General features: G+C 25.6%; 1 long non-coding RNA gene across 2 annotated transcripts; it reads left to right on the top strand.

Annotated features, from left to right (window-relative positions):
* Positions 1 to 18,033: 18,033 nt before the first annotated feature.
* On the top strand, positions 18,034 to 23,343 carry LOC126899843 (uncharacterized). 2 transcript variants are annotated; one of them, XR_007702714.1, is made up of 5 exons: positions 18,034 to 18,646; positions 21,339 to 21,442; positions 21,512 to 21,627; positions 21,720 to 21,919; positions 22,992 to 23,343. It is a non-coding gene; the product is annotated as an uncharacterized LOC126899843 (long non-coding RNA). The 2 variants fall into 2 exon arrangements; XR_007702713.1 differs by having other exon boundaries at positions 21,339 to 21,627.
* The last annotated feature ends 344 nt before the right edge of the window (positions 23,344 to 23,687 follow it).

The raw sequence follows: 23,687 nt of genomic DNA on the forward strand, positions 1-23,687 counted from the left end.
ATTTATAAATAAATTTACTGATCTACTAGAAATTTTCATCCGAGAATAATATATACTTTTCCAAATCCATTTTTGCGCCAATTTCAAATCTGCAATTAAAGTTTCGCATATGGCCTAAATAATAACAAAATCTTTCTAATTAATAAAACAAATATTTATGTTTGATAATTAGGTTACGTATAAATAATCAATAAATATATTTTAATAAAAAATAAGTTGAAGAAGTTCTATTTTCTATACGTAGATTACATAAGCTTTAGTTTAAGATGTACATAAAAGTGTCAGTATTTCCGGAACATTTTCAAAAATTAAGTTGATAAAATTCTACTTTTTACATGCATTATTAAGTTTTAAACCCCCCTGTATAGCGGGAAATGGTCTAATTAAAAAAAAGTTTTCGGATGACGCAAACTTTGATATTACCAGAAAAATAATTCTAGCTCTATTTCTCACATCCAAGAAACTTCATAACGGATGAATAATAACCAAATTTCTCCTTTGAAATAGCCTGTTCGTTCCCTAGACCTCAACATATTAAAAATTCTTGGGATTAAATTAAGAGAACGTGATAAAATATGGAGAAAGTCATAGAAAATGGCTACCGTATGCTATTTTTGTGTTAAAATTCATGTGTTTTCATGTGAAAACAAACAACATCTGATCCATTTGAGGAGACCTATGTTGTCGCATTGGTGACGGTACCAATGGCTTCAATTTTACACATTCGCACAACACAATCCATTTTTAATCTTAAATGCTTTGCAATATTGACACACAAAGTTAATTTATCTAGTAAAAACGATATGCTGTGATTGTAATCAATTTCCATGTTATAATTAAATACAGCTCGATTAGGGTTAAACTCAATTTCTATATTGAATGAATTCCATTCGATCGACTCTGTTTAACTTCATTCCTCGTTTCGTATTGATCATCAGTTTAACTTGCTCTTCAACATCTTTGACTTGCAGAATTGTAAGTTCTACGACTTAAGTTTGTACGTCTAATTGCTGACATTTTTAAAAACAAAAATTTAACTGAAAAAAAAAAATCCGTTTAATTCTTTTTTAAAGCAATGTATTCCTTGTGTTTTAAAATACAGTCTATTAAAACCAGTGTTGAGAAGGAACTAGTTCCAAAAGGAACGGATTCCTGGAACGAGTTCTTTTTGAAGGAACGATGCTAGGAACTGCTTCCTTTTAAAATAAAGGAACGAGGAAAATGAACAAATTCCATTTTTTAAGGAACGTGAACGGAAATTACAGTTCCTAAAATTTTTTATAAACATGTTTTAGTGTAGTTTTCTTCGTATCTAGACATTAAAATATTATGGTATTTTTAGTTGACTTTTGACAATGGAAGTCCCCTATATATCCAGCCGAGATCGTAGGCTGTTTAAATGAATCAATTGATTATAGATAGAGTTATTATCACATGTAGGTATACAGTAAATATTTAATATATGTGTACATATATTAAATAATGCACCGAATATTATCGTCGTTTCTTGTTAACTAATTTATGTTAAAGGTTTTGGGTTTTCTGATTTATTATTTCTAACTTATATGTAGACAATAGACATTGGTCGCGTTGACACAAGTCGTTAGCATTTACTACCTGGTTATAAATATAATTTTCGAATACTTTTAGATAAGGAATACTACAAATTTGTTTTGTATTCGACTGCTGATGAAAATCATTGATGACCGTTATCATGATCTCATTGCCACAATTTTTTAAATAACTTATAAAAGGAACGAAGAGTGGAATGAGTTCTTATTTTGGAAGAACTGGATCTGGAACAAGTTCCTTCTTAATATAAAGAATTAGGATCTGGAACGAGTTCATATTTTAGAAAATGAACGGGGAACGGAACGAATTCCATTTAAAAAGGAACTTTCCCAACACTGATTAAAACTTACCAAAACTCTATATTAAATTGAACTTTTAATATTAGTCGAGATTTCTCTGAATTATCTGTTATAAACAAGCACTTCTCAAAAAACTCATTCAGACTGAATCTAATGTTTATCTGTCCATAGATCATATAATAGTGTAAAACATATTGTATATTGTAGTGTCCTTGATTTTTCTGCCACAAATTATCGCACAAAATGGTCGTTAAACTTTCTTGAATTTTCTAATTTTTCATGAAACTTTCTTAATCGTTTCTATCGTAAGATCCTTTTCTATCATATATACATTAATATTTATGTATATTTATCTATATTAAAAATAAATACAATGCATTTATTGTAGCAAATGTAAATATCCAAATATAGCAAATATTTCTTTTATTGCCCATCACAATGGAAAATAGATACGCAAAGTAATGTTACTTTATTCATCTTACTCATCAAAAACTATCCTTATTTTGGAGAAATGGTTAGTTAATGGAAAGTTAGTGTTATATTTTGCGATTCTCGTTGTAAATCTATAATATTGATTTATAATCTATACTTATAGATATAGATATTTATAAAATTTACTTATAAATTTATTGAATAATAGTTATATTATGCTTATTTTGATGTCAATTTTTATTTGGAGTAAAATAATTAAGTTATTTAACTAATTGTTAGTAAACCATGTCTGACTTCAACTCTTTATTGTTAAAAAAATTGATTATACGACATTATGAAATTTCATACAAATGAATTAGCTGTAGTTAGAAGTATATGTTGTATTTTTAACTAGTTGACTATCTAATACTGGTTGTATGTTGAATATTATACTATTTATGTATCATTTTAATACTTGTCAAAGGTTAGATTGTTGAATTTTTTAATCAAAACGAATAAAATTTACCTATAAATTATCAATAAATGGGATCATTTTTGGCGGTCTTATCAAGTTTTTAAAAAATTATTTAGAAAATATTTGTTGTAAAATTTTTTAGTCGCATTTTTTTAACATCCTTTTTCAACTGAAAAATTAATTCTGTTGCAAAATTTGTGGAGTAACAAAATTTTTTATTTAATGGGTTTGCTGTAAGTACTAGATAAGTCAATATTTTTAGAATATATACTAAATTATATAATTTTATGTGTCTGGAATTACATTACTCACATGTTTAGTACATTCTGTCTCTGTTGAAATGCAGAAAAATATTATGTCTGATTATTTACCATAAAGCAAATTAATTGTAAGTATTTGAAAAAATAATTAATTCTTTTTAGCAACATAGTTGTCTTGTTCACAATTAAATTTTAAATAATTTTATTTTGTTTTGAACAATTTTCAAATTACTTGTATGTTACAGTAAGATCTCTTTTGTATCAATAAGATATATTTTCTTTTTTAAAAATTTATGTACCTTAGAAAACCAGTCTTAAACTAGAGAAAGTGTTAATTTTTAACATTATGCATGAAATTATTTTTATTATAATTTAAAACTAAAAGAAAATTAACATAGTTAATAATTTTTAAACTAAATTATCATCATCATTAACAAATTATTGAAATTCAAGAAACGTTTTCTTTCATGATTTTCCCTTGATAATATCAATTTGAGCTTAGTTAAAATGTACGTTTAGTTGTGTTTGTATTTTCCCTTTGGTATAAAACGGTATGCGAAGATGAAAAGAAAATATAACAACCGTATAAATAGCATAATATCGTTTTCTATTAGTGGCCCATATCACTTATAAAGAATAATTTGATTTTTCTGCTAATTGCCTATGCATTATTGTATTATGTTTTATGCGCACAGATAATAAGCACTATTCATTGTGTTTTCGTATTTCTCTTTTGGTATCGGATAATCAGATAATCTACTATAAAGAGAATAAGTAAGCATGTGTGTGTATCGCCGTCGATTTTTTCCCCATTTAATATAATCAGATTTTTTTTGTTCCTCCCTTTTTGTTATTTGCCTCTATAACAACCCTCGGAAAACGCAAATAAGTTAAACGGCACTCTGATATAATCAGGTACGCTCGGATTTATATGAACATTGATGTTTTTGCCCGGTTCAAAGCAGGTGCGCTAATGAAGGATTTATAAATGGAACTTCAAACGCCACTTAAATCTTTATGACTTTATTTTTCCGTTCAAACAACATTTATATTAAAAACGAAATTAATATGTCTTCCGACCAATTATAGTTCAGTTTCAAAATCATTAAATGAATAATTTATAATTGGGTGAATCAAAATAAAAGACAAAAATTGCAATGAATTTATTTTTTATTTTTCAGTAAAAAGTATATCTAATTTATCAGCTAGCATATAATGTGAAATATATTTGATTTTACTAAAACTAATAACAAAGAGAGTAAGAGGATGAATAAAATATTAGACTGTTTTGTTTTGAAGTTTCCGTGTTAACGGATGAGTTCGGTCATCTGGGAATTTCAGCAATGTGTTTACTTCCCTTTTTGAGTCCAAAAGTTTCGCTTTATTATTGAGTAAACTTTTCAACTTGACGATAATAAATTATAAACTAAATGAATTTAAATAGGAGTATTATTATATGAGAAGCATTAAAAAATTGAACAAATTAAGATTGCTACTATAAGTTTTTAGTTTCTAAATATTTATAAGTAATTTTTGACATCACTTTTATAAAAAAAAATTATTTTAAGTCAAATATAGCTATAAGTATTATTTTAAAGCAACGGTGAAATTGTATTCCAAATCAAATAGTTGTATTGTAAACTTAAAATAGTATTCTTAAAGGGAGAAATATGATTTAATAGTATGAACACTGTTTATAATCTTTATAATATAATTAGTTTTTAGTTGGATGATATTGTAACGATTAATAAAACATGTGTCAAATTAGTTCAATATTTAATGTTTATCAACCATTTGTTCATAACAATAAAATAAATTATTTCAATATTGGACACTTACCCTGTATAGACTCGTAACTAAGTTTACTCTACTGTATCAATTATAACTATTATAAATTCTAAAGTTAATTAGATAGATCGTAAAATTACTTATTATTATTTTTTGTGTAGAAATTTATCTAATTTATTTAATTAACATAATTTACTACGAAATTTAACTTAACAACTATTAATTTTCACTGAGTCATGGCACATTGTTGATTGGATATTTCATCAGAATTTTTTTTTTTTAATTAGAGTCAGTTATACGTTATATTTCAAATGCAATTTCTTTATGAAAATAATAATATATTATTTACGGTTATTTGTTGCGCCAACTTATTAGTGATAAATTCATTTAATTATTGAATAAATTAAAATAACTTAGTTTTTATTTTTAGATGGGCTTTTGATTGGATTAAAAGTGTTTTTATCCTATGAAAGTAATAATTTGTTTGATAACGAAAAAACGGATTATCAAATCTTCATAGATAATCAAATTACGATTGCTCGGGATGTCTATTTCTGGTAAATTTGGTAGAGGGATATGCTAGCGCCAGAATTGCATTTTGGGACAATTGTGCGTTTATTTCAAGAGGGAGACGATTTCCTCTTTTTGTCGTTGCCGTCGTATCGGCATCACGCCTACTCGGCAAGAGCAAATTAATAATACAGTTTCCCTCTACCGCCTTGTTTTGTATTATGGACGGTTGAACGAACGCTAATGGGAAAATTACCGTAGCGAAAGAGAGTGTATAACGCTTTCGGGCCGATTCACCTAAAAACTTGTGCGCGTTCTCTGTACCTTGAAGAGGGGAGAAAAAATAGCCTCACAAAAGCATAGCCGTGCTGAATAAAATGAGGAGTAGGGAAAAATATTCGATAACGTTTTGAATGTGTATATGTATCGGTTTGAAAGAAAAATGGGTCTGACGCGGAGAGAACAAAAAAAAGGAAACATAAAGTTGCCCGGATTTTGCTCTTGTCGACCATTTTTATCCTGCTTTCTTTTTTCACTACATTGGATCTATGTAAAAGTGAATGTATAATAGAGTATAAAGAATAAAAAAGAGGGAGAAAAAATAAAAGAGTAATGTTTCCGTGGAAACCAAATGATAGTACCTAACTTTAGTTATAAAATAACGGACAAAAAAATGTATTTCACTTAACCGACCAATCTTTATACCTGTGCATATTTTTTATTTTCTATGATCTCTGAATGGTATTCTATTCCTAAAAAGAAAACTATAGCTGTAAAAGTCAATATTATAGTATGTAATCTATAGCATACTTCAAGAAAACTAAATTCATGAAAATTATATTAATATTATGTTTTGGGAAATTATTAGGAAATTGGTTTAATTTTAGTTGAAATATTTTAAAGATAATAAAAATAAGTAACATCAATAATGTGAACAGTATTTAAATTGTTGTCTCAATTTTCTTTGAGTAACTGAATCAAGGAATACTATAAGTTTTACAACTTTTAGAATATTTTAGTGACATTTTTTTACTTCTAATTTTCTTCGTGGAGTATTAAACATCAAAAATATATCTTTAAGTATTATACAAATTAAAGTTGTAAAATGTATTGCCTGAGAATTAATCGAAGTAATCATTATTTAACATAATCTTTTAAAATCCCAAAATTAATAGTTACTATTTTTGGCGTTAATAACATTACTATAAGGTTAATGATCGCTTTGTTGTTGCAAACAAGAATCTGGTTTGTTATCGTTATGCATTTGAAATGTCTGAATCAATTTTGAAATGTAATTAATTATAACATATTTGAAGTAACCTATTGCAAATCCTCTAATATTTTTGTGAAGCTTTAATTTGGATTGGAATTATTTTTGGCTACAGAGTAAAGCTAAATATATTATGGTAAGCCAATGTGACACCCAAGAATTGAATGACATAAAAAAAAAATCATACTTAATGATAGTATTGCAAGTTCACAATGTTTAAAACCTTTTCTTAACAATAAATTATCACTTTCAAATAACATTATCTCAATATATATGAAAATTTCCTGTCACTAGTTGTACCACTTTTGAAGTGTATGTTAATTATTTATTTCGTTTTAATTATTGTTACTTATCTTTTTAAAATATCTTCAAATCTCAAGTTTCTAATCATCCTTGTTAATTTTTATGTTAGGCTAATTTAGACAAATAACACGTGTGTTTATGTAGTTTGGTATAACTTGATACTGATGATTTTTTTTACTCTCTTGACATCTAATCGGCCTAATGAAATGGCACGTGTATCCATTTGCTGCTCCGCCTTCGACACGTGTCTGATATTCCTTTTCGATTTTCCCGGCGTGTGTCACACCAACCCAAAAGATAATATACATCTCTTTGTGTACGCCTCAGGGAGGTTTTGTGTTTTGTTGATATTTCCCCATCTAATCACCGAGTTCAACCGTCACGCAGATAAAATAATTGTCCAGAAATAACTACTTCGCCACTTATGTCACATGCATGATGAGTACCAAATACATTATTTTTGTCGAGTTGCATGAATATTATTATAATTTTATTATTCGCGATATTTCTATTATACGTCCACTCTTTTTAGAAGCTATTTGTTTTAGTTGAGAGGATGGAAAATACTACATAGCCCAGCACACTGTAGGTCTTGAACTAATGTTTAGTGCGTCAAAATTAATATTATTTTTATCTTATATTAGAAATATATGTACTACGTCATAAAATAAGTTTTTATTTAATCGCTGAATTCAAATTAGGAATTTATTGAAGAATTAATTCCGTGATTATAGTATTAAATAGTGATTTTTTTTAATTTTGTAAAAAAAGTTATATTTTGATTGAAAAACATGTTTATTAAAAACTCATTACTAAAAATGATAAAATAGTGAGGTCGCGGCAAAGTGCGAAAGTGGCATAGTTGAAACAAGTATAGATGATATCTCACTGTGATTAAAATCACTACCATAAGAAACTCTTCTATGCAAATGTGTAGAGTATTTAATTAAAATTTTTTTTTGAAAAATATAGGTTGTTAGTATACTATAGTANTTTGTTTTAGTTGAGAGGATGGAAAATACTACATAGCCCAGCACACTGTAGGTCTTGAACTAATGTTTAGTGCGTCAAAATTAACTGTAGGCTAAGTACAGTCTAATTGATAAAGTGGAAATTTTTTTAATGGTTGTGGGTAATATCTTCAACTAGATGCGATTTGCAATCATTTGACGTATCATTGAAAAAAATTGGTTAAGTTAAAGCTGAAAAAAAATGAATGACAAACAAAAAAAAATCGCATAGTAAAATTATTTTAATATGAATAAGAAATTTATTCTGAATAGGAGACTATAGTGATGGATCCTTAATATTCATTAAAGTTAATGTTTTCTTTTACTCTGATGGTCGTTTTCACTATAAAGACAAGTCCTGAAGTTAATTTTTTTTTTCATATTAAATTATATTATATATATAATATACTAATATATATATATATATGTGTCAATATTTCTAAAACATTTATATTAAGTTGAAAAAGTTAATTTTTTGTGAAAAAGTTGGAACCCCCCCCCCTTTGAGTAAAAGATCAGGTTTTTACAAAAAATATACCAAATAATATGTAAATATCTAAGGTGTCTATGGAAAAAATATTGATTTGTTAATTTTTAAGAAGTAATGACAGTTTTAATAAATAAAAAGTTTAAAAATGTCAAATATTACCAATTTTATAAATGTTTTTTGATAAATTTGAACTTTTTTGGTGATTTCCCCATTTACGAGGAACAACGGACATTTTTCAATTTTTGAGTGTAATTGGCTTCAACTAAATACAATTTGTGATCTTTTGATGCATTGTCGAAAGAAATCAGTTTGATAAAAGCTGATAAAAATTGGTTACAAACACAAAAAAAATATATCTTGTAAAATTAATATCATTTCAATTTCGCATCGTAGCTAAAACATTTATGGTTAATGATTACAAAAATAATATATATATTTTTAGTAAACCCAGGGTCGCATTTAGGAATTTTGCCGCCCGGTGCACTTAATTTTGCCGCCCCCCAAAAGTGTTGGATTGGGTTTTTTAGTTGGCGTATTTAATAATTCCGAATATTCAATTAATTGATTTTCATTTGCCATGGTTTCAAAAGTACTATGTAGAGGATGTTCACTAAAAAATTATAAAATTTTTCATTTATATAAAACTGAAATAACGTACAAAAGTTAACATTTGATTTTTAAATTACTTTTTATCACTAGACTCATTTAAAATCTGTTCAGCTGTAGTCTCTATTTCACTTGGCGAATTGGAGATTGATTGCCAAAAAATGAAGTTAATTTTGCGGTTTGAGAAATGACTTTTTGTTCTTTTTCTAATTTTAATTTAGCAACTTTTTTATAAGCACTTCCACTTAAACGTTTTCTGCCATCACTCATTTTAATACGTTAATAAATAATAAAATATACAAATAAAAAAAAACACCTCAACATATTAACTCGGTCACTTGTAGTCGAGTACTAAACACAATGAGCTGTCTGTACACAACACATTATTAGTGTGACATTATTAGATAGTAATTTTGTGAAAAATGAGACAAATTATTGTGTTTTAACTTTCTTAGTATTCCAATAATAATCGACTATCAACGGCCGACGACATCCATAAAACCAGTTTAAGTCGAGAAAATATCAATACTTTGTTAAAATTAGATAAAAACATGAATCAAATAAATTGCCGCCAACTTTATTTATAGTGCTGTTGATTATAAAAATTACTATGTATAATCAATACTATTATCTAACTACTAACTGTAGTTATACAGCTTTGATATATCTTCTTTTACATTTATATCTTTGTACACATTTTAAATTAGAAAATAATAAAGTAATATTTTTTTTTAGAAATAGATATTTTTGTTTCATAAAAATAAATTGTTCTGTTTGAAAAAATTTAAAATTAAATAAAAATAATTAATTTTTAAAAATTGTATACCTATTAAGATTTTTGCCGCCCGGGGCAAATGCCCCCAATGCCCCCCCCCCTAAATGCGGGCCTGAGTAAACCTCTTAATAATTAAGAGAGTTGAAAAGGTTGAAAAGGGTTTTTATTTTTGTACAATATATTGTGATGCATATTGAAATGTATAATTATGTATATCATTTTAAAATATTTAATATAAGAATTTTAGAAATCAAATTTCATATCAATTTTTCATATTAACCACTTCCAAAAAATTCTCATTTTATTTAATAGGTACGTTAGATTACTTTCTTTATTGTATTTAAACTTCTAATAAATAATATCACTTAAAACTAAATAAAATTTTATTTGTATGAAATATATTCAAGTTTTATTATTTTTATTTTGTTAAAAAGAAAAAAATTGCAATGTAAATCAAATAACTTTTTGGGTAATGGAATTTTAAAACTTTTATTTTCTTTTTTTAGTTGTACAAATTTTGGATTTTACATTAGAATACTGCAACATAGATGTCTAAATTTGCTTTTCATTTAAAATTGTATTGAACAATTATATTTTCAAAAATTGAAATGAAATTAATTTTAAAGTGACATAGGCCTTCTCAATAGTAAAAAAATATAACCAATAATTAAAATTGGCCTAAAATTTAAGCATATAACAAATATATTTAAATGATTTAACTACTTTACTTTTTTTATCATTATGTAATAATAATATTAAATTATACATAGTGTAATAAGTAAAAGTAAACTAAAAAATAATTTATATGTTTATAACTACTATATACTACAAATTTATGCGATAGAAAAAAAAGTACACACTTTTACACCTGTTTACTCTTTAACATAATTCAATATATATCGCAAAAAATCATAATTGCATTTGAAGAATAAAGTCATAAATAAAGTAAATCAGTCTTTTGGTTCTGAAACAGTTAAAAAAGGAATAAATAATTTAAAACTTTTTTTCAAATATTAAAATTTTATTTAAATTAAATATAAAAATTCAATATGTTAAATACTAAATATAATTCAGTGTTCATCATCAACAAAGTTTTCTGGAATTTGGAAACTAAGTTACTTAAGAAAGTTTTACAATATTGTCATTGGATGAATATATGTTAAAAATGGTGGCAGATTTTTAATTTTTTCAATTGGTGATCACCTCAACAACTTCTTTAGTTTCCTTAAAATATGTTTTTTCTACTAACATATTTTAATGCTATTTCTTAATCAACTGTAATAGCTATAGTTTTATCTCATAAGTAGCATATTGGTCTAGTCTGATTTATTATTGTCTAGTATAAAGTCAAATCTAGAGTCCACAATTATATTTATAAAATGATACACCATTCATTAACTTTGGTGTGGAAAGACACTCTTGTACGACAAAAAAAATGTTAGTTACTTTAAAATAGGAAAAACTTAATTCTTCATCTTTTTTTTTCTTTATACCAACCATTTCTAAATGATGTTTTATGTTTTATTTTGCTGTTACGCGAGTCTCATCATCAGTTATAGTTTCAATTATCATTAATTATTTGTTACATTCGTTGCACGTATCATTGCTTGTTTTTTGAAGAATAAGTTAGACTATTCTATTTATATATATGTATTTTATTGTACTTGCATACAAATAAATAATTAATTTTACTGCCATAGCATTTACACTAGTTATTATATACGTATATACGCGATAAATTGATCATTGTATACTTTGTATCTTATCTTAAAATAATAATCAAATTATGTTCAATTTAATACAATAAATAAAGACTTAAGTTGTCGTTAATAATGTTTGCACCCCTGTAAGATTTTTATGTGAGCATAGCTGATATTTAAATTTATATGTTTTATATTAAATATTTTCTGAAGTAACCCCTATTACCAGCTTTGAGTCTTGTACAGAAAAAGTTAAAAAATCTTGTACAGGTCAGTGGAACTGAACCAAACCTCGATACCTTCACAGTTAGTCACAATGTGTTCTAGATCAAGCCTTTAAGTAAGTTTTGTTTATTAGTATACTGTCTGCCATAATAAATGTTTATTTAATGTAATTAATAATTTCTGTCGTAAAAAAATTGCAAACAAAAAAGTAAATAAAACGGCCATCATTTTAATTGAGTATAAGTGGCGTGTGGTGTATTTATAGGATCATGTAACCGATATATAATAAAATCAATAAATTAATTAATTAATAAAAAATTATTTTAAACTGCAAAGCAAATATTTTTTTTTTATCTTTGACCGCTTCTATGTATCAATGAACCCTTGATCCTCCCTTAGCTGTTTCATTCACAGATTTAGTTATAATACCACGTATTATACTAACTCAAAACATAAAAGATTCCGATAAATAGGAATGAAGGAACCGTTTAGTGATATTTGAATAAAATGTATGATATTATATTAGACATAAATATTAATTTTGTTTGCTACCGGAATATAATTTGGAATACGTACCTTATTTAGTTTTTTGTGTACCTTTAAATATTATAAACATTATTTTTTTCCTCGATAAAGCATTTCACACTTCCATTATATTTATTTTAGAACGCGCACATACATATATTTGTACTCGTAATTTCATACTCTATATAAAAAATAGATATTTTTTCATTTTATTTTTTATGACTGTTGGTTTACCCGTAAGCCACCTATAAATATTATTCAGACAGGAAAGAAAAAACACCTAGCTTCTACATGGATGTATATAAATAACAATAAAAAAATGGAAACCCGTTGCAGGTTATACACATTTTGTTGGTCATAAATAAAAAACACACGGTCTAGAGATTTGACAATAGTTGGAATATCTGGCTACTGGTTCTTTGTTGCAGACAGCCGCCTTTTTAGATAAAAATACATCATATTAATCGTAACGTTTACTATGACTACCGGGAGCAGTATTATTACTTATTCCCCCCTCAGATTGTAAAAATAACATTTTTTCACCAAACTGTGTGTATGTGTTATTGTGCACATCCTTTATTTTGTGATCACACAATAAATAAAATCTTCATCAGTTTACATTATTATTACAATATAACTGAATATGTATTGTCACGAACTAATTGGAATTTGATTTATTTAAAATTAATTATGGAGTAATTTCATTTTAGCTTATATCGAAAGAACAAAACAAATCATAATTCGAAAAAAATGACCCTCCAAAATGTGAATTCTGCGACACACAACTTACCATCAAACATATGATGCTAAATTGACTAAATTTCACGGAAAGCAGACTTCAAGTAAGATTACCTGAACATATTTCAGAATCTCTAGGACTAAAAGCTATAGCGCTAAAAACCACTCTCGTATTTATAAGAATTGCCCAATTGCAAAACAAAATATAAAATATAAATCTCCTTATATTCATAGTATTAATTTATGCATAAGTATCATGTGCTGTGTGTAATCTTTTCATTTAAATACTAAAAATAAATTGTAAAATACCTAACTTCTTATTGCCTACCCAATTGCTTATGCTGCTAGGTTATGAATTATAAAATAAAAATATTATAATTAGATATGATATTAAAATTTTAGATAACTGAATAATTTTTAATTTGTTTCACTCTACAGACATTGGTTGAAGAAAAAATAGTATTAATTGTGTATCATTTAATGATATAAAAATCCTAAAAACTATTTTATTTAAAAGTAAATTTATACAATCTATAATACAAAATATTATGTTTGTTACAATTATTTGTATCTAATTTCTTAATAACATTTATTTTTATTTTTAACGTTAAAGTTAACACGTTGAAAATACCACTTTTATACTATTTTACTTTCTAGTCATTATTTCAACGAAATGATAATGATTTTTCTGTTCCTGTTTAATTATAATTTAATGTTAAAGTGTTTGTTTAGTTGCAAACTGCTAGAGTAAGTACTAAGACATTTTAATAATTTTCACTTGTGATTTTTGTTTTTTATTTATAACATATATATATTAGTAAGTGTTCACTAATTAAATTTTACAATGCAATATTTAAAAGTCTAACATTTTTATAGAAACAACATGTTTTAATAATGCACATACATTACTAACAATTTTCCTGTATAGTTTTCAATGTAATCAGTTTACATCATCTAATGTCTTTTAATTTCAAATTAATAACAAAGAAATGCGTAGAGCACATAATAGTTGTATACAAGTGAACAGTTGTTGCGGCTCGCGCTGTAGAATAACGTACGGCACGAGTCATTAATAAAACCTCGAAGCCCTTGGGAATCGTTTTGTGATAGTGGGCGGCAATGACGAGAGACTACTTCAGAGTTTAGATTAGACACAAGACGATTTTCCGGTATGTTGATTTTGAATGAAAAAGGATAATGCCTCCGTGCCCTCCGAACCCTTCGTGCATTTTCTATAGCACTTATGCGGTTTTGTGGTAGTTTTTATTATTATTATTTTTTTAATAATAAAGTTCACCCCTTAGCGTCAGTAGCTCTAGTAATAGAGTATGTACCGGCAAAGCAATGAATTTCTAATAATATACCTCTTTACCACCGTGGCGGTGACCGTCACAAATGAAAAGACACACGGGTCTTTAGGGGAAAAAATTGGGTATAACGTTACATCGGCGGTAAAGTGAAAATGTGTACTACCCCCTTTTTGTAAATACACACACGCAGATAAATATATATGTTCGCGTGGATAGCTTACTGCTGCTTTCGGAAGCACAAGGATCAAATTTAGGAGTTCTTTATAGTTGCAACGGCGGTGGCGGTATAGATGCCGTTGAAAGGGATTTACAGAGGGATAATTCATTTAGGGACATGTTGCTCCTTCGCATTATGTGCGGTTTGACAGATCTCCGAATAAATCCTAAGGGATTTCCGATATTAATTTAGCCCTTTTACTAATGGTGTTTGTAAGTTTTTCTAAATGAAATTTTCGTCTGATTACATACAAAAGTTTATCGTGACGCTGAATCTCCGCCTAATTACGTTACTATGTGATAATACAGTGTAATAATCATTGATGTTCATTAATGTGTTTAAATAGTATTTACGTTTTTCAATAAATACGATTTGAAATCATCTATGTCAAATTGATAACGCAGATAGCTATATTTTTGAAATATTTACGCATATAACTTTTTAATCATTATGAAAAATTAAAAAAGTTTTTTTTTTCGTAATTTAATTAATGTATAAATCTATGTAAATTACAAAATTATTGATCAAAAAAAATAATTAACGTTATATAACTGATACTTTTACAGCCCATGATCAAGTTATTATTCATCTTTGCTCCCTTAGTTTGGAGTTTAATTTCATTGTAAAAAAATAATATTGGGTACAATTTTTTCAAAACTTTTATGTAATATCCACCTCATTTATAAGTTGTTGCTTGTGATAAGAATAAAATGAAAAAAAAACTAATACATTCTAGTTGCTAAACAAATTTTGTTATAACAAATCATAAGGCAAACGTATTCTTGACTGAATATTAGTTTTAGTAACATAAATATTAAATACAATATTAAAATGTATTTTTTTGAAATTAAAAATTTTAATTTTGTTTCTTATTGCTACTATAAATAGTCTCAACTAGGGGTTTAGTAATTAAAAAATTAATTAAGCACCTTCAAAAAGTTCATTTTTGTTGCACCAACGTTTGCCCATAAGTTTCTTCTCATATTTTATAATTTTGATTTCATAAGGGAACTTCTGAGTCGATGATTTTGATTACTGTAATACCAATAAATCCATTGTACGAAGAAATCGTGTTAATAATAATTAATAAGAAACAAAAAATAATTATAATAAAAGTCACAACTGTTTATCTTTCTATAAAAATAAATTATTTTGTAATATATAATCAACTGCGATATCAAAATTCTGTAATGAATGTTAGATATATTAGGTAATTTTTTATGTAGGTACTTAAAGATAAACAATTAAAATTTGATCGTTGATTTTATTGTGTTATATCTGAGCTCATATGATAGATACAGCGGTCTTTAAGAAAAACTTTGTAAAGCAGATAGTTTTACTGTTAGAATTTAAGTTATATTTTTTTGTTCTGTCAACAAATTTTGTATATAACATTCAATAGAAGAAGCAAAATTATTTCTTTTGTATAAAAATTACAATTTTGATTTTGTCTAAGTAATTTAGTGGTGTCATATCCATGAGATTTTAATAGTTGAAATAAGATTTAAGCTAATTAAATTAAAATTATTATTTTAAACTGGGCTAACCTATGCAAATATGAGACATGCAAAATCTGGCGTATTATTAAATTATTTATGTTTAATGAAAAACACGCTGCTTAGCTCAGTAAATAAAATTGTAGATATTGTTTAATTTTTAGAAAAAATTGTTGGATTATTCTTAAGCAAAAACAACTCCTATTTCTTTAATTATATGCAGCTTACAATAAGTATTAGAGTTTTAAATATTTATTAAATAAATTTAGTATTTCAATTTTCACAGAGAAATTATTAAGTTTTAAAGTTGTTGTATACAAGGTAATTCATTTAATATTAATATTTCTTTTAAAGAATAATTATATAAAGAAACTTTTTTTGTTTTTTTTAATTTTATGTATTTTTTGATTTATTAATTAAATTTTTTTTAATTAATTCTTATACCTTAAAAAGTCTGTCAACTTATAAATCATTAGATAGTACTAAAATATTATTGCTATTCTACGGTATTGTTAAAATTTTTTTGAAGACAGTTTTATAATTTTCATTCTGTATCATATACAAAGTGATTCTTTTGACGCTAAATCAATTTCTCTTAAAATAAAAAGTATATTATTTATGGATTTTGTTAGTTACATATAAATTTCGATTTATCTATTATGAAATATTTTTTAGGTCCATTCCTTATATCTTATAAGGGTGTCAAGTTAATTTTTTAAAAAGCAACATACATCTTTAATTTGCTAATAACATAAAAAATGATCTATTAAAAAAATGGCCGAAAACAGTTTATGAAATAGAACTTCAGAAGTTATTAATATTTTTAATATAGACTTAAAGAATAGCGTCGTAGACTAATTTGCTATGATAAAAATAACATAACTCACACTTCATTTTCATTCTATTTTTTATATAGTTATAATTTCCGAGGTAATGGGTCAAAAGTTGTTTTTGATCAGCCATTTTCTTAATTACATTATTTTTTAATTTATATGTCAGTTTAATATATACTTTGCCATAAAATATAAAAGATGAACTAAAAAATATAAATATTAAAATGAGGCGTGGTGTAGCGCCGTGGTTACACTAGCTGTTGACATAACTCTAGTGTTAAGCCGCGCCTACGCCGTAGGTAAACGGATGGGTGACCATACTTGCGATTTTACGGTGGCGGAAAAAGTACCATGTTCTCAGTGCAGAAGGCAACAGGAAACTACTAAAATTTCCCCAGGATATATCAATCCAATTGGTATTTAACTAACCTACCAGTTGAAAAAAAATATATATAAAAATAATAAATATCAAAAAGGATATACTTAACATACATAATTATTATTTTAAGAAAAATCTAGTGGATAAGAGTTGATTTGTTATAAGCCATTGGTAGTTAGAGCATTATTTTTGAAAATGATATCCCCTTTTCTATTAATATACTTGTTGGAATTACAATAAAAGCTGCAAAATATTTATCACTAGTACTTAAATCATTTTTTAAATATTTTATGTCAGGAGAGGGAGGTTAAATGGATAGTTCCCCTCCTTTCACCCAGTTATATAACTATACCACTTGACCTTAAATATAAAAATATATAAGTCAAAAATTTAACAATACGAAAAACGGTGATTTTTTACATAAAAATAATATTTTTTGTTTAACTTCGAGTGCCGTTTACATATATAAGATAAGATGTCGAGACAAATTTTTTCTTATACTTAATAGAACGTAACATAAACTTTAATTTAACAAATGTTTGAAGCTTGAATTACTTATGGAACATTTTCAAAAGTTTGGTTGAAATAGTTAATTTCTCATTCAAAAGTTGCTTTTTTGATAAGCAAGCAAAATTTATGTGTTAAAACAACTATATATTTTTCGTAAAGTGTTTTAAACAAAGAAAAAATTTTCTGTTTTGCTAATAAAATGGTATTTTAAAACTTTGATGTATAATAATAATATTTGAAAGAAAAAAATAAATCAAGTAATTTTTCATGCTGTTATATTGGTATTCTTTTTAAAAATTGTACGACCAACTGTATCTGTGGCCAATGTTTGTTTCGTTCCTATAATGCTGTTATATGATTACATTCATATACGACAATAGTATTTTAATAATAATAAAACCGAGATTCCACCTGTTTTGGTGGTGGGAAAATATTCTAATGTGTATTTACAATTGTTAAAACTTCCGTTTAAAATGTAAAAATGTAAAAAATAAAAAAAACTATAGCACATCTCATAGAAGTATACATCATAGGATTGTAAAAAATAAATTCAGGGACACTATCATCTACATTGCAGGTGTTAACAAGTAATGTGTGTATTTTTTCCTAAAACTGAACAAATCGTCAAATCGTTTCTTTGTTCAACAATAATAGTTTCTGTTTGCGTTGAGGCATCTTTTTAACCAATACGTTTCGTTAATTTATACGTCATAATTTTTTCTATTATATTGATCAATTGGTCAGGGTAGTAGAACAAACATCTAAGACATAAATACTGCACACAATTCGCGTTTGTTAAACGTTAAGTAAACCCAGACACGGCAACATGTGGTTTATTGAATAGTATTGTTACACAACGTACACATGTCACAGTAATAATTGATAATAAAAGTAGTTTTTCGGTCATTCATATGGAATTTTTACGCATTTGAGAATACGCGAACGTATGTACATAAAGTGTCATTTAGTTTAAGCTTAAAATTAATGATAAATTAATAATTACTATCATAATACTATAGTAGTAATTTATACATATTATATTATTATCTATAACTATAAATACTTTGTTTATAAATATTCTTTTATTAGTTAATTACATAAATTGTATGATGATAATATTTTATTAGACAGATATTTTTTTAGTATTCAATCATCATACAAATTTTCGGAAAAATCGGTTTACTTCGAGTGTTGTAAAAAACTTTTCTAAAAAAGTGTAAAATATAAATTATTTATTTGGGATTCAAATTCAAATTAGTAAATGGATATGAAACAAATATCCAGGACGTAATATAGAAATACTAGTGATTGATTTACATACCTCCCATGCAATATTGACAAATAAGATTGTTATATTGAAGAACAGATTTATTTACTATAATAATTTAGTATTTTGACTCAACAATGTCTGTTTATTAATAACATGTACAATGGTTCGTTGTCTAAACTAACAAAAATATTGATATAACGAACATTTTTAATTAAATTTATAAAATACGTTTATTGAATCAATGAACAAAGTATGTTGAGCTAATAAATGTTGTTATTGGTTAATAAATAACAAACGGATTTTTTTTAGTGATTAAATAGCTGCTTTTATAATTTTTAAGAAAAGACGATTTAGTATTCTATATCAAAGTCTCACATTGGTGATCTCACCTGGCTCACGGGATCCTCTCGTTGGCTTTGGACACAGAAATTAATTCTCAATATTTCGGCACTCTCGTGTATCGTGAGAATAACATAAATATGCGCTCACCGCAAGAATCATTGTTTATATAAATTTAAAAAAAGATAATTATAAAATAAATAATCTTTGTCAGTTACATAAAACGATGTTATGGTTTATAACATTATTACCTGGTTAGATACTGATTTACTAATCTTATTATGTAGAAAATTAATAAAATTAATTATGTCACATGTTGTGTTACTTATTACTTAAAGTAATTTACTTTATTCGTTCTCACTTACTACCTTAAACATTGCACTAGCTATAGCACGTTGAAACCCTCTTTATAGTCCTGCGTACTGTACTTTTATGTACCTGAATAGGATTTCTTAAAACCATCTCTGATAAATATACTCATAGATTCAAAAAACTTTTAGAATACAGCAATCATGATGTTTCTATTAATATTAAAAATAACAGTATAATGTATTTAGTAGGTTAAATTAAAAATATTATCTAAACCGGCATTTTAAGTCAAAGTGATTAATCTCCTCCAGAGAAATCGAGCGATCTCGAAAATTTCTTGGCGTTAGTAGACGACTTAAACAGTGAATTAAGAGTTTTTTTCTGTAAAGAAAAACATTTGTCAATCAAAAAATATTATTTTTTCTGTATAATTTCATAAAGTTACTACAAATAAAAAGTTAAAGAAAAAAAATCATTTTCAAATATACTCTATTAAATAGAGTATATTTTTTTTATAAAGGTAGATATTCTTCGTATACCACCTATGAGCTTTCCGCGTACCACAAGTTGAGAACCGCTGCTCAATTTAATCTTTATTAAGTATGCAATGACGTACAACGTATTACCAACTGAAATTTTCAGGCAGTCCAATAAAAAATGCATAACATTTTAATAATTTAATTCAGTGGATTCTAATATATATAAATAAAATTATAAAATGATTTATCAATACTATGTAATTATAAAAAAAAAATCATAGTGCTATCTAGATTGTTTATTGAATTACACCATAAAAAAATAAAAAAAGTTCTATCATAATTCAATTAGTATTGCAGTTTGTTTTGTTAGATTATTAATATATTTTATTGACGTGAGTATAGATAAGAGAGAAAAGTTTTGTTGGAGCTTAATCCTAGAAAAGGAATATACCTTGGTGTTGTTTTCCGTTTACGAGAGTTCAAACAAAATGGCGGCGTCATCCCCGCCAAAAGTGAGATCAATATTATTGCTCTTCATACGTATATATATATTTATTTATTTAGTTAAAAATCGTAAAACCGTTATACATAATTTAAATATATAAATATATTATACAAGTTTTAAAAGTGAAGATAATAATATGAATAAATATGTATTAGTTTAATTGAGAAATTCAAAGTTAATTTGCTAATACATATAATTAAGATTTTTCTAGAACATAAGAACATTTTTTCTTTAAATTTCAACCTCAAGCTCATAACCTCAAATATGTTTTTAAAATTAAAGTTTAATATTTTCTCAGCGTTAGTTTCAAATGCTCAAAATTGTAAAGGAGATCATGCTCAAAAATAAGTAATCTAACTTTTAATTTTTTAACATTTTACGTGAATTATAATTTTTTTAGATAAACACGTGTAATAAGCTTATAAGTGAACAATGTCTTCATTCGAATTAGATCTGGGGAAATACTATATATGAAATTTGTTCACTATCCCTAAACATGATATAGAGGAAATAAAAAAAGTTGAAAATTATTGTAGATTGAAATCTAACAGTATATGATATATTACTATCATAAAACAATTCAATGTAAATGTAATTGAAGAAAAATCTGCGACTTTATTATTGAAAGAGAGAATTTTTTTTTATTTTTGTACTACTTATAGAAACTATTTTTTGAAAAAGTTTATGTTAGAAATATTTTATAATATTAATATTAAATTTAATTAAAAATTTAGGTAAAAAAGAGTTATTTTATACTTTGGCGGTCAATTTCTTATAGATGTGAAGTTATAGAAAAACGTGTTTTTAAAAATAAGAAATTGGTTATATATACGCTGTGGTAACAATTTACTTAAAATTTACTTTTTCTCATCAGTTAATGACAACATCAAGTTTTTAATTTATGTAGCGTGGAAAGTTTTAATTGGACTCTTAATAGAAAAGAAAATATATAAATATACTTTAAATATATTACTGCAATATCACAATTTTTGGTAAAACATTTTCAACACTAAATATTATGATGTAAGTAATTTTTTTTTTTTTTTTTAAATTGCTTTATTTAAAAAATTACAATCTATACAGTATTGACAATAAGTAATATTTATAATTTATAGACAGTTGACAATGTACTTGAACATGAAGAGGAAGTCACACATTTGAGAAACCTCTTAATATTATTAAGTTATTATTCTTAGGTTTTTAAGTCGCGGCACCAATTCCTTTTGAGGCGTCTTGTAGGGTTCCCAGGAAGTGTTAAAGAAGCTAAATCGTGTATTAGTTGGTTGGGAATATCTTGTAACTTGGCGTGAAAAATGTAAGTAATTTATAAATATTTTTTCATTATAATACTATAGAATTTTTGATAGAATTCATATTTATTAGTTATTACCAAAATTGCATCTATAATGATATATTATAATACATAATTATATAATGGATGTAGATTTTACTGCAACTAGTTTTAATTATTTATAAAGCCTAAAAAATTTTAAGCCACTTTTTTTTCTTACATGTTTAACGTTTTTTAAACTTAGTAAATTATTTAAAGGGTAAAATCAATACTCCATATCTCCGTACAAAACCACAACGCGTGGCCGATTGGATTTTTCACAAAAATAGTTAGCATTGAATTTATATTACTTTTAATAACATAATAATGCCAATAACAATACAAATTAATAAAAACAAATTTTGTTTTAATTAGAAATTTCAGGTATGAAAAAAATTAAAAATATGCGTTCGTATTAGGTATTAATAAAAATATATTTTTTTAACTTTTAAAATAAAAAAAATCATAGTCATTTTAATATTTTACCATCTATGAAAAAAATAAAAAATTTTATTTTTATTAAGGTTTAAAAGTAACTTTACTTTATTTTTTATAATTGTGTAGATGTTACAAAAAATCATAATTATGATGTCTGTTCTGTATTCGTTTAATTATTATTTCGTTATATTTTTATATATATAATACATATGTAATAGGTAAATAAATTTGATGCTTTGACAATTAAATTAAAATTACAATTTTGGTAATAAAAAAAAATCATTTTAAAAGTAGTGAGTGCATATTCTATGCTTAAGCGTATGATAGACAAATTCAAGACAGTTACTGTTTGGAAGCCCTACAGCCACTTGCCCTCGTTATAGTTATGGCTTCTGTATTCTGACAATCGATAAAATAAAAATTATACTTGAATTTCAAAAGTATTATTTTATATTATTTTAAGAATTTTTTTGTTTTGAAACTATTTATTTGCTGAAGAATATATTATTGATGATATTATCATACTACATCTAGTTTTTATTTTAACATTTTTTCATGTTTTATAAGTGCACATTATCCAAAACTGCCATTATTTTTTAAGAAAATCTCGATCTTTCAGATAATGACATGGGTCTCCTATAGCTCTTTTAAAAGAAAACTTGTTTTCTATACATGGTGACTTTGTTACAATCGTTGGCGACTAGTGAAGTTAATGGGAAATAAGAGAAAAAAGACAAGACGCAAATTGAATATACATATACATTTTTTGTTGTAATAGTTTAAATATTATTTAATTATTAAGAAATAATGTTTAAGAATTTATAGAGGAAAAACTTTTATTTTTTTTTTATATAGTATATCTTAATGCTGTTGTTTCTAAGTTTAAATGAATTAGTTTTTTAAAATGTTCTTTTCATACTCCTACAGTATCAATACGTACATTTTCAAAAATTTACATTCCTTTCTGTAAAATAGCCTATTAATAGAATGTATTCGTAGTCTTTAGTCATTAGTCATTTTACGTATATTTATTGTTAATATTTTTCCAATCTTTTATTTGACAGATTTAAATTAATGCTTAAATGTTATAAAATCTAATTAAAATAAATAATTTCATTATAATTAATAAGCCTGTTTTTTGATATACTTTTGCTCTTTGGCCGTTTTATTTTCTGTTTTTATAAAAAAAAAAACAATTTTTTAAGATTTGAAAAATATATTTAATACTTTATTCAATCATATAAAAAAAAATGTCAAATCAGTATATCACTATCTAAAACTCAAACCAAAAATTAATTTTGTGAATAATTTCTAA

This window comes from Daktulosphaira vitifoliae, unplaced genomic scaffold, assembly GCF_025091365.1.
Source record: "Daktulosphaira vitifoliae isolate Bord-2020 unplaced genomic scaffold, ASM2509136v1 Scaffold_2, whole genome shotgun sequence".
Taxonomy (NCBI): Eukaryota; Metazoa; Arthropoda; class Insecta; order Hemiptera; family Phylloxeridae; genus Daktulosphaira; species Daktulosphaira vitifoliae.